This window comes from Pinus tabuliformis, chromosome J (genome assembly GCF_031772625.1).
Source record: "Pinus tabuliformis cultivar Carrire ecotype Pingquan chromosome J, CPIR1, whole genome shotgun sequence".
Classification (NCBI taxonomy): Eukaryota; Viridiplantae; Streptophyta; class Pinopsida; order Pinales; family Pinaceae; genus Pinus; species Pinus tabuliformis.
In genome coordinates, this window is record NC_142295.1 from 793,385,777 (window position 1) to 793,401,312 (window position 15,536).

The window sequence follows — 15,536 nt, forward strand, 5'->3', positions numbered from 1 at the left end:
TTCAATTTCGGAAGAGAATCGTAATGTAGTGGGCTAATATTCGGTGCCAAAGTTCTCTTAGATGATTTGTATCATGGACCAGTGATATAAGAGGTCTTCCAGTAATCCTATAGAGTCCTTCAAACTTGATCCCAATGTAAATTCATCTCTCATAGGTGATCCAACAAGCCAAGTTAGAAACTTTCCCCTTATGAAGTCAATCCTCATCCCTTTATCTTCCAAAGCAGATATTAACACCAAATTCTTCTTCAATCCTAGCACATACGTTACATCATCATAGCACAACAAATTTCCTAGATTCCAAATGAAATTTGATGAAACCAAAGCCTTTCATGGGATGAGTGGAGTTGTCTCCTAGAATAACTTTCAAATTTGACTCCCTATCTACCAAATTAGAGAGAACTTCTTTATACCCAGAGAAACGATGAGTGGCCCCACTATCAACTAACCAACTATTCAACGAATATGGAGGAGAGGAACTAGTAAGGGTAGAAATAAGAATAGATTCATATTGTTTGCCAACATTAATTTCATACCTGGAGTATCTTGACTTCTTTTGAGGACGATGATGTTCTTCATGGTCACTTAGAGCATCTATTCTTCTTCTTTCATCTCTTCCATTGTGATCATTCCTTCAGTCATCTCTTCTTCTTCGATCATCAAAATTGTTGTTGTTTCTTCTAGTGTTGTAGCGTGGAATATTGTTTTTCTCGGGGCATTCTCGAGCATAATGATCCTTCTTATGACAATTGTATCATTCAATGTGAGATGGTGTTCTATCATTCCTTCTCTTTGTATCTTGAGGTGGAGGCTTTCTTGAATTTGATGGACCTCCTTTTCCTTTCTTCTTCTTGTTTTGAGTGACGAATGTAGTGCGCTCTCCTTCTTCATTCTTTTGAATCCCTCCTCTTGATATCATCCTTGATTCTTATTGAGTGATATTTCAAAAACTTTCATCAAATGATATGAGGAAATTATTGTTTCTTATGGTAGTGATGAAGGTTTCCCAAACAGGAGGGATACCTCTAAGAGTTACGATCACCAATTCCCTGTCAGGCACAGTTTCTCCAACTCTTTGCAATTGATCTCTAAGACGAGATATCCTCATAATGTAGGATTACACAAACTCTCCCTTATTCATCTTCGTGTCTTTGATTTTATCTTTCAAGGAGAAGATTTCACTCAAATTGTTGACTTCATACATGCCAACTATTTTATCGTACAAGTCCTTAGACTTTCTCAAATTTCCAACATATGCAAGAAAATTATATTGTAAACGATCAACTATAATTTACTTTGCTTTTAAGTCACCTTTCTTGTGATTTTTCTTGACAGTATCAGAAAACCCTATGGGGAAAAAGCCTTTAAATTATTCTTATTTATTATATTGTCATAAAATGTTCAACATAGAGGAAAATTATCCTAATACACTAATACAAAATCATCCAGCAAAATTAACATAATATAATTTAGAAATATGTTTCCAACATCGATATATATTAGATGAAATTTTCCTGTATGCAGTTAACTGCGGTCAACTGTGGTCAACTATCAAATATTAGCTATACTTTCTAGTCACAAGGAGGAGGAGTTGTGCGAATGACTGAGAGATTCCAGTTGATCCCTTGAGCCCGCAAGCAAGCAGTTGCAGTCGAAGACTCCTTTTGTTAAGCCAACGACTATAACCCAAAACCCTAGAAATAGATGCGAGCTTCAAAACCTATAATTTCAGAACTTTTCAAACTTCTTTTGTCGACCTAACCTTAGACATGTGCAAACTAATCAATGAAGAAGGGAAGAATAATATGCCCAGTGATGTCTAAATGAGCTTGAGGTCACTTGTATTTATAGGCTTCCAAGGGTGGCCAATTTCTTGTTAGGGTCGACCTGTACAAATGTGCATATGTTGGATTTTCTTCATAAGTACATTATCCCTTATTCGATTTGAGTGATATTTAGGTCGATTTTGGTCCTCTCAAAAAGAGGAATTCAATGCAATAATTATCTCCATCAAATGAGATGTCCAAAGTGGAATTTTAACCCAATTGTATAATTTAACAATTGGTAGTTATTTTCATTGAAATCTATCCATTCATGTCAAAGGTTTTCAAGTTTAGGGGGAGCTTTATTATGTTGTTATTGATGTCCTAGTTGCTTCATGAGTATTGGATGTTTAGTGTGTTGTGCTTGCTAAATTTTGGATGTGTAGTATAGTAGCCTTTATTTGAAGGAATTTTTTCTATAGGTAATGTGTTCAAAAGAAAAAAAAATGTTTGGTCGGATATCCCTCTCAGAGAGCTTTCTAATGGTATATGGCACTTCCCCTAACTCCTCAAGAATGAAGATAAACATGAATTTGAATTGATGGAGTTCAGGCATGGGTTTGATGGGTTAGGTGGAATCAAAATGACATAGCGAGGTGACTTAGTAGAGACATGTGGGAGTCCAATAATGTGGCACACTGAGGTGAGGAAATGTGGTAGGTGGATTTGGCCCTTATTTGAGTCACACATGGTAGCGACATGGTGGTGATGTGGTAAAGAGACAATGTGGTAGGTCTTGGTTGGTTGGAACAAATGACATGGAAGAAGATTTGAGATGACCACATTGCATGACAGTATGTCACATACAACAAAAAAACTTCAAAACCCCCTTCATTAAAGTTTGGATAGGTGGGGGGGGGGGGGGGGGGGGGGAGGGGGCAAGTGACATCTTCAATTTCATATTTGATCAGCTCACGAGATCACTTGGTGCATCGTTAAAAAAAGGTAGATATTTAAAATGTATATATGAAAAATTGTGCCCCTCCCCTTTGTTAAATTTTAGATAGATGGTGGGGCCCTAAAGTGACATATCTACTGTCAATATTAATCATGTCACGTCATAAATAGAATAAGATCAAGTTCATTGGACACGTATTCCAAGCTGAATGGTGGAAAAACATTATAGTGAGCATCACTTATGGTTTAGTAATGACAATGGAAATTGGTAAAGGCATTGACCAATGCAAAGAGGCAATAATTGACATTTAATTATGAAAATAAAGGAAAATAGGAAAAAAGGAAGGTGAAGAGACAAATTTGCATGCAAGGGATATTAACAAAAAAATGAAGGAAAATGATGAAAAAGGAGACATCAATAATAAAAAGGCATTGGAGAATTAGTTACTATCCTTTTGATAGTTTTGAGTTTAGCTCTTGTTCATTCTCTCACACTCTTGTACACGAGTATTCTTGGATAACTCTAGCATTCACTTGGATTGGAGAAAGAAATCAAAGAAAAGCAAGTAAGTGCAAGGAGACAGTTGGATCAATGACTATAACAAGCTTACTTTTCATGTAACAGGGTGCATGTGTGGTGTCCTTACTGATTTTTGGATGCATGGTATATGCATGTGTTTCCTTGGTTATGTGATGTGATTGGCATGGAGGATTTCCTGGATTGATAGTGGTTTCAGCCTTGCCTTTCCATTTCTTTGATAACCATGGTGTAGTGGGTCCCCATTTGTTTTCTCTGATTGGTTCTCAAGTTTCATATAGCTTTGGTTTGGAACAAATTCTCTAGATCCCTGAAACAACTTAGGTTCCCTAGAGGTTGTGGGTTGAGATACTATTCTTGGAAGCCTGTGGATTGGGAAAAATGCTCAAGAGAACTGAAACAACTCGGATTCCCTTGGCAGTTGTGGGTTGAGTTACTAGTTCTTGGATCCCCAGACAAATTGGGTAGAGACCAATCTAGTTGATGTTAGTGATTTTTGGACCGTATAGGTGATATCACTATGGTTGAGGGTTGAGGTGGTTTGACCTCTACAATATTTGGTCAATTTTTTTTTGGTTTTTAACCCTTATGATCCCACATTCATGTTTGGAATATGGTGCAGGGGTGATTGGATGAAAGAGATATTTTGGTTCAACCAATCTATGGTTGGGTGGTATATGGGAGTCCCTGACTTGGTTGAAAATTTCACATGTTACTATGAGATATTTTACTATTGTGATTTATGAGAAATTGTATTGGTTATTATGGTGATCTTATGGTTGATTTCTCGTGGTTTCTATTCTTGTTATATGTTGGTTATATGCATGGTTTTATGATGTGGTCTAGCTATGACTCTTGTTCATGATTTGATAAGTACTCGATGGTTGATGAATGAATGGTATAACAAATGTTATTGTATCTAGATAGAGAGGGAATAAATCCTTATTCAAAATTCCCAGTGAAGTTCATAATTTTATGATAAGATATGCATTCATGACCTGTAGCTTTCATGTTTACCATATGTTTGACAAAATGTATATCATGTACTAGGCATGTTATGGTTGAGATCTTGTTCACATTTTGAATGGTTAGCCTTGTTATCACCTTATTTATGTGTCTAGAAACTCATACGAAGTTTTGGGAAGTGGTCTGGAGGCTTTCTTGAAAAAGTGGCATAGATCTCGAGACCGCATGCACAGAACATGGGAGTTTTGTTCATAACCACATGCACGCAGGCTTATGGGTGCACTTGGAGCCTTATAACCACAAGTAGAGTGTTTCAAGAGTGCGACGAGAGTGTTAAGTGGTTGAAAAGGAGTTCTAGCTCAGAGATTGATCACCTGGGGTGGTTGGTAGGCTCCTGAGTGATATGGTCTCTTAGGGATGTCAGTTTACTTCTGGTTTTTAGGCCCCACTTACATAACTGAAACTTAGATTTTAGGTCATATCATAGTGACATTTAGCTCATCTTTACCCTGGAGAGCTTGTGAAAGTGGGCAAATGTTGGAGGGGTTGTTACAGAGTGGTCTTATAGCTTTCAGGTTCAAATGCTTGGACTGGATGTGATAAATGCATATGGTTATGCATGCATGTTAATTGTATATGTGTCTATTATGTATTCATTTTGGTGGTCATTATTGCAGTTTTCTATTATCATGCATGATGTTTAAGTTGATATCATTATGCATCTATATCATGCTAATCTGGACTAACTTGTGCAGATGTGAAAACATCTTCAGAAATACACTGAGGTATGATCTTTATTATGTCTCTATTTGGTTTATCTGACATGACATGTTTGCAAGAGATAGAAGAGTATAAATGAATGGAAGAATGGTGGAATACAGTTCACATGACTCCCCTTATAGGCTTGATGTGAATTCTATGGAATAGGAAAGGTCAATTGGGAAGCAAGGAGAAGATACACTGAGAAGTTTGAAGGCATGGATCAAAAGTTTCAAGGCAGATGATAATAGGTTGATTGTGGTACAAAAAAGACTTGCCAAAGCTCAGGAATAACAAGAAAAAGATAATGCAATCATCCTTCAGAGCCTTTTATATTTTCAAAATCAGGGATAGTTGGGGATCAATCATGGACATGAGGAAAAGGAAAATGGGGCATACGGCAACAGGTCTTGATTAGGATACATGCTGGATAAATATGATATAGTTATAGATGGAAGATCTTTGGATACACTTGACAAGCAAACTAGCACTCACATATTTCATTCTAGCTCTATTTCTAAGAGATATCATCATCATTACTATCAACATCCTTATAGGAGGAGTGAGAAGCAACATTTTCCGGAAGAGTTCAAGAAAGCCAAGTCTCCTACTTTTAATGGGGATGCGGAGAAATAAGAAAATGTAAAAGAATGGTTGCATGGGAGTAAGAAGTTATTCATATTGCATGATTATTTAGAGAATATGAAAGCCAAGGTAGAGATATTCAGTCTCAAGGGAAATCAGATATCTAGTGAGAAAATGTGAAGTGTGTCAGAGGAATCAGGATAGAGGAGATGAATTGGAATGAGTTTAAAATAATCTTCACGAAGAAGTACTTGTCTGAGAGATATTATGACAAAATGGCCAAGGAGTTCTCTCAGCATAATATGGGTTCCATGATAGATGAAGAGTATATGACCAAGTTTCCAGAGTTGTTGATATATGTGCCCTACCTTAAGGATGAGAAGACAAAGGTCCAAAGGTTCATCAATGGATTTCCTTTAGCATTTAAATATTAGATTGAGTATGATGAGCCTCAGTCATTGGGAAGCTAAAGAAGTTTTATGAATAGTCTAAGAACAATTAAGAGCCTAAGTAGGATTGGGAAGGTAATGAGAATACTAAAGGAAAGTGGGCTAAGAAGCAAGGAATACCTCAAGATGCAAGTGATAAGGAGAATGTAACACCTTATAGTAAGTTCAATGTAGTTGATAGAGGACATCGATTTCATCCCGAGGAGCAGAATAAGGATGATGGTAGGAAACCTTTGATATTTTTGACTTGTGGTGGAGAGCATCAAAAGACTGAGTGCCAATCATACCAAGGTGGTAGACCTCTAATTTATAGTGCTTAGGAGGAACATACCATTGGAGATGTTGGTTAGATTATTCCTCATATTTATGCAGCAGTTGATAATAGGAAGGTTGATCACTAGGCATCCATTATCAAGATGGAAGGTAAGCTTCATGATCAATTTATTTCCATTTTGATTAATACTGGATCTAATTATATTTCTACTAGTCCCAACCTAGTGGACAAGTGTTGCTTGAATAAAGAAGTACAAGCAAAATCTTGGTTGGCGCAGTTGGGTATAGGGACTAAGCGAAGAGTTCATCATTAGGTGAGATCTTGTGCATTTGAACTGAATGGTATGCCTACATTATCACATCTAAATGTGCTTCCTTCAGGTTCATATAATATTCTTTTTGGCATGGATTGGTTGTTCATTCATAGGACTAACATAGACTGCTATGACAAAGTTATTGAGTGCCTAGATGATGATGTGGAAAGGAGAGTCTCGTAGGGAAAGAAGAATCTTGCATCAGTGAGAATGGTTACATCTATGAAAGAAAAGTGTAGTTGCTAGAAGGGATGTGTATTGATTACAGTTCATAATTCCAGTGACAAAGGGAAGGATGTTGAGGAAGAGGAAGTCTTGAAGAGGTATCTTGTTTTGTACAATTTTTATGATTTTTTTCTTGTAGAGATTTCAGAGTTTCCTCCTCATAGGGAAGTGGACTTTTCAATTGAGTTGATGTCGGGAAAAACACCAACATCTAAGGCACTGTATAGGATGAGCATTCTAGAGTTGGTGGAATTGAAGTTGCAGCTTAAAGAAATGTTTGATAAGGGATACATTATTCCAAGTACACCAATATTATTTCTAAAGAAGAAATATGGTACTATTAGATTGTGCATTGATTATAGGAAGTTGAACAAAGCGATTATCAAGAACAAGTATCCATTGTCACAGCTTGATGACTTGTTTGATCAGTTTAAGGGAGCAACAATGTTTTCAAACATTGATTTGAGATCAGGATATTATCAAGTGCACATCAAGGAAGAAGACATTTCCAAGGCTACATTTCGTACAAGGTATGGTCATTATGAGTTTGTGGTGGTTCCTTTTGGTCTTACTAATGCTTCAACCAATTTCATGTGTTTGATGAACAATGTGTTGCATCCTTACCTGGACAAGTTTATGATAGTTTTTATTGATGATATATTGATATAATATAATACTAAGGAGGAGCATGTAGAGTACCTAGAAGGTGTGTTGAGATTATTGAGAGAGAATCAATGATATGCCAATCTCAGCAAATGCAGTTACTTTCAGTATCAGACTAATTACTTGGGACATGTTGTTTTAAAGGAGGGGATATCAGTGGACTTGGAAAATATTAAATCTATAATGGAGTGGCCAACTCCTAGAAATATGGAAGAGGTTAGATCATCCATGGGACTAGCAGGTTATTACAAGTGGATCATCGGGAACTTATCATGGATTGGCTATCCTTTTACATCTTTGCAGAGAAAAGGGAAGAAGTTTGAATGGACCGAGGAGTGTGCAACTAGTTTTGAGTAGTTGAAGCATTTGCTTACAAATGCTCCATATTTGAAGATTGAAGATCCTAATAAAGAGTCTGTGGTTTATATAGATGCTTGCAAGGAAGGACTTGGTGGGATCCTAAAGTAGGAAGGGCAGGGGGTATGCTATGAGTCAAGGAAGATAAATGAGCATTAAAATAACTATTTGACTCATGATATTGAGTTGGAATCTATCATTCATGCATTGAAGATATGGAGACTTTCTCTTCTTCGTAGAAGGTTCATCTTGATGAGTAATCATAGCGGGTTGAGGTACTTGTTTGACCAACCCAATTTGAATGCCAGGAAAGCTAGATGGTTGGGTACCCTTAATGAGTTTTACTTTGAGACTAGGTACATCAAGGGAAAGGAGAATAGGGTTGCAGATTCTCTTAGTAAAAGACTGCAGGTGAGTCACATTTCAGCTATGAGTTCATATGGGAAATATTTGTAGGAGTGGATCTTGTATGAAGGGCACTGTGATAAGAGGTACCAAAAACTAAAGTAGAGATCATAAAAATAGGGTGAAGGTGATAAGTATGAGGAGTATCACCTCATGAAAAATGGCTTGGTGAGATTCAGGAACATGATTTATGTGCCATATAGCAGTGAGTTGAAGAAGCTTATCTTGAGGGAGTTTCATGTCAAGATGTATTCAGGCCACCCAGGATACTAGAGGACTTTTACAACTGTGTAGAAGTTCTATCATTGGACGAACTTGAAGAAAGAAGTGGTTGAGTTCGCTGCAATATGTTTGGACTATCAGCAGGTGAAAGCACAGTGTAACCATCTAGCTAGTTTGTTGTAACCTATTCTGATTCCAGAATGGAAATGGGAGGTCATTTCCATGGACTTCATTATAGTATTGTCGAGGACATCAAAGCAACACGATTCCATTATGGTTGTGGTTGATAGGTTGAGTAAGGTAGCTCACTTCATTGTAGTGAAGTCTACAAATTCAGTTAGTGAGGTAGCTCAGATCTTCATCGGGGAGATAATGAGATTGCATGGTGTTCCCAAGAAGATTATATTAGAAAAAGATGCAAAGTTCACTTCAAGATTTTACGAGTTGATTGTAGCATTGGGGAGAGAGTTAGCTTTCAACACATCTTATCATCTCTAGACAAATGGATAGACAGAGAGGGTTAAAAGGATTCTTGAGGACATGTTGAGGATGTATTTCATGCATCAACATCGGAAGCGGGAGGAGTACCTTTCACTGGTGGAGATTGCATATAATAATGGGTATCAAGCATCCTTGAGGATGAGACCATATGAGGCTCTTTATGGGCAGAGTTTTAATACTCCTATCAGCTGGAGTTATCAAGTGAATATGGTGTTGATTAGGCCAGATATGTTGGATGAGATGGAGTAGGAGATGCAGGTTATTAGAAAGAATATGAAGGCAGTCCAGGATAGTCGGAATATTTATGCATATTAACATAGAGTATTCAAGGAGTTTCAGGTTGGACAGTAGGTGTACTTGGGAATCAATCCCAAGAGGACCTCCTTGGGGATTGGATCATGTGCCAAACTGGCACATTAGTATTGTGGGAATTTTGAGATCCTTGAGAGAATTGTACTAGTGGCCTACCAAATTGAAATACTTCCAACAGGGAAAGTCCATGATGTTTTCCATGTTTCATTTCTTAAGAGATATGTCTAGGATGTTGATCATGTGATTGACTTGTTAGTATTACAGGTGGAACCAAATGGAGAATTCCAACTAGAACCTCAGTGCATTTTGCGGTGGAACTAGTTCATGCTCTGGAATCGAGCAATCGATCAATCAAGAATGGTAAAGTGCATTGGAAGCACTTTGGGGCTGATGAAGCTACATGGGAGATGAATGATCAGATGCAGAATGTGTATCCTTCTTTATTCGTTGGTTGAACAGATTTGTTTGGTTTATATTTATATATGCATATGTGTATTGTAAATACTGCAATGAGCTATGTTATAAACCACCAATAAGTAGTATGTTTAAATACTGCATCGAGTTGTGTTATAAAGCTCCAATAAGCAGTATGGTATTCATTGTTTTTACATTTTGGTATGATGTAAATGATACATAGAGTTGTGTTATAAAGCTCCATGGGCAACATGTTTTGTTGGTTATAAGCATCATTGAACACCAAGGATGATGTTCCCCTAAGGGGTGTTGGGTTGTGTTATTCTTTCTGTGACTAGCCCACGTAGTGAATTGGGGGGTTTGAGGGGGGCGTGTAGCCCCCTCTACGGGATCTAGGGCAACACCTTGGGAATTTTTGTTTTGGACCCTCTATTAGGTTGGGAAAACCAACCTACAGTTTTGTGCTTGGTTTTCACAGATGGTTTTGGATGCGATGGTTTTTGGTCCATGGTATTGGATGCTTCAACATGTATAAATATGTATTGTAACATTGAAAGGAACATAATGAAAAATCAAGCTGGTAGTCCTGATTTTGGGATCTAGGGGAAAATATCTGTGTATATGTGTTTTATGTGTTATGCTCTCACTATTGTTTATTTTCTGTGTTTTAGAATTCGTATGCAGGTAATTTTTGTACGGGGTTAAAACCTGCATTTGGTATCAGAGTTGTTTTGGCTTCAAGGGTATGCCTTTGTTGCTGAGGGGTTTCGCTCGGGCCTGTGGTAGACCCCGTTTAGTGGGAGATCTGCAGGATAAATTCTGGTGGTGAAAGAAGATGGCGAGCAGTGGAAAGATAGAGATCGAGAAATTTAATGGTCAGAGTTTTGAGTTGTGGAAACTCAAGATGGAGGATTTGCTGGTGGATAAAGATTAGTGGATCACGGTAGATCCAAGTACTAAATCAATGGGAATGTCTGATGAAGAAGGGAAGAAGCTGGATCAGAAGGAAAAGAGCACAATACGATTGTGTGTCTCAGATTCAATATTGTTGAATGTATCAGGGGAAGCTACAGCGAAGGCCTTGTGGGACAAGTTAGGGACTTTGTACCAATCTAAGTTTCTGGTGAATAAACTATTCCTACAGAAAAATTTGTATAACCTGAGGATGAAAGATGGAGACTCGGTGACATAGCATTTGAATGCATTTAATACTGTGGTAATTCAGTTATCGTCTGTTGATATCAAAATTTTAGATGAAGATAAATGCATTAGTTTGTTGCATTCTCTACCAAATTGTGGGATAGTCTAGTTATTGCAATAGGTAGCAATGCAACTACCTTGTAGTTTGATGAAGTAGTCTCATCCTTGCTGACGAAGGAGATGAGATAGAAAAATATGGAGAGCCAGAATGGTGATGCCTTGTCTGTATGAGGACGGTCCCAGAACAAAAACAAAAATAAGTCATCGAGTGGGAGATCTAAATCTAGAGGGAGATCTAAATCTCTAGAAAAACCTGTAAAGGTGGTGTGCTAGAAATGTGGAAAGGAAGGGCATTACAAAAGAGACTGTAAATCTAAAGCTCCTAACAAAGGAAAGGGATCTGATGATGCTCCTTCAGCAGAGGCGAAAACCACCTCAGATGAAGGTGGGGATGTGTACTTGGCTTCTTTAAGTACACATGTAGATCATGAGGCATGGTTGATTGACTCAGGTGCATTGTTTCACTTCAATCCCCATAGAGAGTGGTTCTGCGAGTATGAAAAATAAGATGGCGGTGATGTATTCTTAGGGGATGATAGGAAGGATAGAATTGTTGGTTGTGGAAAAGTAAAGTTGAAGTTGCAAGGTGGAAGGGTTAGAACACTTCCGTGTGTTCTACATATTCCTGCATTGGCCAGAAATCTGATTTCTGTAAGCAAGCTAGATAATGCAGGTGTAAAAATAGTCTTTGAGAAGGATACCTACAAGATGGTTCAGGGAGCACTGGTATTGATGCGGTGAGTTCATATTGGAACTTTGTACAAGCTTCAAGGTGGCACTGTCGTTGATGGGTGCAATAGTTTTGTGGTTCCTGAAAGTGGAGTAGAAAATCTAGTGGTCTCTGGAGAGAAGACCATGATGTGGCATCAAAGGCTTGGACATATTGGAGAGAAAGGCCTTTGAATACTTCCTGGTAAAGGTATGGTAGAAGGTATGAGTAATAGCTCTCTAGATTTTGATTTCTGTGAAAATTGGGTATATGGGAAGCAGAATCGGGTGAGTTTCCCCTCTGGTGGTAAGAGGGCGAAACAGATATTAGAGCTTGTGCACAGTGATGTGTTTGGACATGTGAAGGTTCCATCACTGGGTAAGTCTGTGTACTATGTATCATTTATAGATGACTTCTCAAGGAATACATGGATATATTTCCTTAAGAAGAAATCTGAAGTCTTTGACAGGTTTAAAGAATTTAAGGCTCTGGTGGAAAACCAGAAAGAGAAGAAGATAAAGGTGTTGAGGACAGATAATGGTGGAGAGTTTTGCAGTAAGGAATTTGAAGAATTCTGTAAGAATTGTGGTATAGCAAGGTAGAAGAATACTCCATACACACCTGAGCAAAATGGAGTTGTAGAAAGAATGAACAAGACGTTGATGGAAATGGCAAGAAGCATGCTTAGTGGTGCCGAGTTAGGACAAGAATTCTGGGCAGAGGTGGTGGAGACAGCATGTTACCTGGTCAACAGATCACCTTCATCAGTGTTGGAGGATAAGACTCCACAAGAGGTATGGACTGGTAAGAAACCATGTCTTTCACATCTAAGGGTATTTTGATGTGATGCATATGTACATGTTCCAAAGGAGAAACGAACCAAGTTGGATAGTAAATTTGAAAAGTGCATCTTTATTGGGTATAAGGATGGTTTAAAGGGTTATAAGCTTTGGAACCCAGTAACAAGGAAGGTTGTGTACAACTGAGATGTGGTGTTCAGAGAGGTAAAATATTTTATTAAACATGAAGTCCAACCAAAGGAACCTGAGAAGATAGAGTTTGAACTTAAGGAGGAAGAATCAGACTCTACAACAGAGGAGGAGTCAGAAGATGAAGAGCCACAAACTCCGGGTGTGAGAAGATTAGTTCAAGAAAGAAGGCATCCAAAAAGGTATAGTCCATCTACTTTCTGTTCAATTTTTTCTTTATCTATTATTGACGATGATCCTAGAATTCTGAAGGAAGCAATATATTCTGAGGATGGCAAACTCTGGAAAGAGGCCATGGTTGATGAAATGACATTTTTGCATAAAAATGAGGCTTGGGATCTGGTGGAGTTACCAGCTGGAAGGAAACCCATTGGTAGCAAATGGGTGTTCAAGAAGAAGACAAAAGCAAAAGGAAAGGTGGAGAAATACAAAGCTCGGTTGGTAGAAAAAGGTTATTCCCAGGTGCCGGGAATTGATTGTGGTGATATTTTTTCTCCTGTTGCCAAGGTAGCTTCTATTAGATTACTTTTATCTGTTGCTGCTGCTTTTGATTTTGAGGTAGAACAGATGGATGTGAAGACAACATTTCTTCACAGGGATCTAGAAGAGGAGATCTACATGAAGCAACTTGAAGGCTTTGCGGTGAAGGGTAAGAAAGAACTGGTATGAAAGTTAATGAAGTCTCTGTATGGGTTAAAACAGTCACCAAGGATGTGGTATCAAAAATTTGATACATTTATACGGGGACTTGGCTTCACCAGAAGTAAAGCAGATCATTGTGTGTATTTTGAATTAATTGGTGACCGTGTTATTTATCTGGTCTTGTCTGTGGATGATATGTTGTTGGTTGGAAATGACAAAGACATTATCTAGGATTTGAAGACCCAATTTTCCTCCAAATTCGACATGAAATATCTTGGTGCTACAAACTATATTTTGGGCATGGAAATTAAAAGAGATCAGGCAAAGAGGAAGCTTTGGTTAAACCGGAGGAAGTATGTCGAGACAATATTGCAGAGGTTTAATATGCAGAATAGTAAACCGGTGAAGGTTCCTATTCCTGTAGGTATAAATTTATCTGTTGAACAATGTCCCAAGACAAAAGAAGAGGAAGAGGATATGTCCCATTTTCCACATGCAAGTGTTGTCAATAGCCTGATGTATGCGATGGTCTGTATTAGACCAGACATTGCACATGAAGTGAGAGTATTGAGCAGGTTTATGTCAAAACCAGGGAAGGAGCATTGGACAACAATGAAGTGGTTTTTCAGGTATTTGCATGGAACTATTGACTATGGTTTATGCTACCAAGGAAGACCAGGATTAGATAGAGTTTTGGATATCCATGGCTTTGTTGATGCAGACTGGGATGGAGATCTGGATCAGAGAAGATCTACAAGTGGGTATGTGTTTAACCTATTTGGAGGTGCAATCAGTTGGATGAGTAAGAAACAATCTATAGTGGCACTATCAACTACAGAGGCAGAATACATGGCGGCCACTCATGCAAGCAAAGAAGCAGTTTGGTTGCAGAGATTGTGTTCAAGTATGGGGTTAGTACAGGGAGTTATAAGGATAGACTATGACAACCAAAGTGCAATTTTCTTCGAAAAGAACCCCGCTTACCATTCAGAGACAAAGCACATTGATGTTTAGTATCACTTTGTGAGGGATATGATAGAAGAAAAAAATCTCTTGCTGGTAAAGGTGGAAACTTTGACGAATACTACAGATGCATTGACAAAATCTGTAAGCTCTGAGAAGTTCCCTTGGTGTAGAGAAACAATGGGTGTTGCAGGGTTGGATAAATGACTAAGCTCCCTTGTAGCCCCCTATGGAAAGAAAACAACAAGTGGGAGAATGTTGGCTTGTGTTATTCTCTCCACGACTAGCCCACGTAGTGAATCGGGGTGTTTAAGGGGGGCGTGTAACCCCCCTCTATGGGGTCTAGGGTAGCACCCCGGGAAATATTTTTTGGACACTATATTAGGTTGGGCGAACCTACCTATGGTTTTTTGCATGGTTTTCACACATGGTTTTGGATGCAATGGTTTTCGGTCCATGGTATTGGATGCTTCAACACGTATAAATATGTATTGTAACATTGAAAGGAACATAATGAAAAATCAAGCTGGTAGTCTCAGTTTTGGGATCCAGGGGAAATCTCTATGTATATGTGTTTTATGTGTTACACTCTCAATATTGTTTATTTTCTGTGTTTTAGAATTTGTTTGCAGGTAATTTCTGTATGGGGTTAAAACCTACAAGGGGAAGGGGTTTGTAATAGCCCCTGCTTGATTTTCCATGTAAATAAAATAAGACCAAGGTCATGGGACACATATTCCAAGCTAAATGGTGGGAAAAAATTATAGTGGGCATCACTTATGGTTTAATAAAGGATATGGAATTGGAAAAGGAAAAGAGGCAATAATTAGAATTTAATTATGAAAATAAAGGAAAATAGGAGAAAAGGAAGGTGATGAGACAAATTTGCATGCAAGGGAAATTAATAGAAAATTGAAGGAAAATGATTAAAAAGGAGATACCAATAATAAAACGGCATCAGAGAATAAGTTGCTAGCCTTCTAAAATTTTTTAGTTTATCTCTTGTCAATTCTCTCACACCCTTTCACTCTTAGAGTATTCTTGGAGCACTCTAGCATTCACTTGGATTGAAGAAAGAAAGAAAAGGAAAACAAGTAAGCGCAAGGAGATAGTTGGTTCAACAACTACAATAGGCTTAATTTGTAGGTAACATGTTGCATGCGTGATCGACTTGCTGATTTTTGGAGGCATGGTATATGAATGTGTTTCCTTGGTTATGTGATTTCATTTGTATGAAGGATTGCATAGATTGATGGTGGTTTCAGCCTTG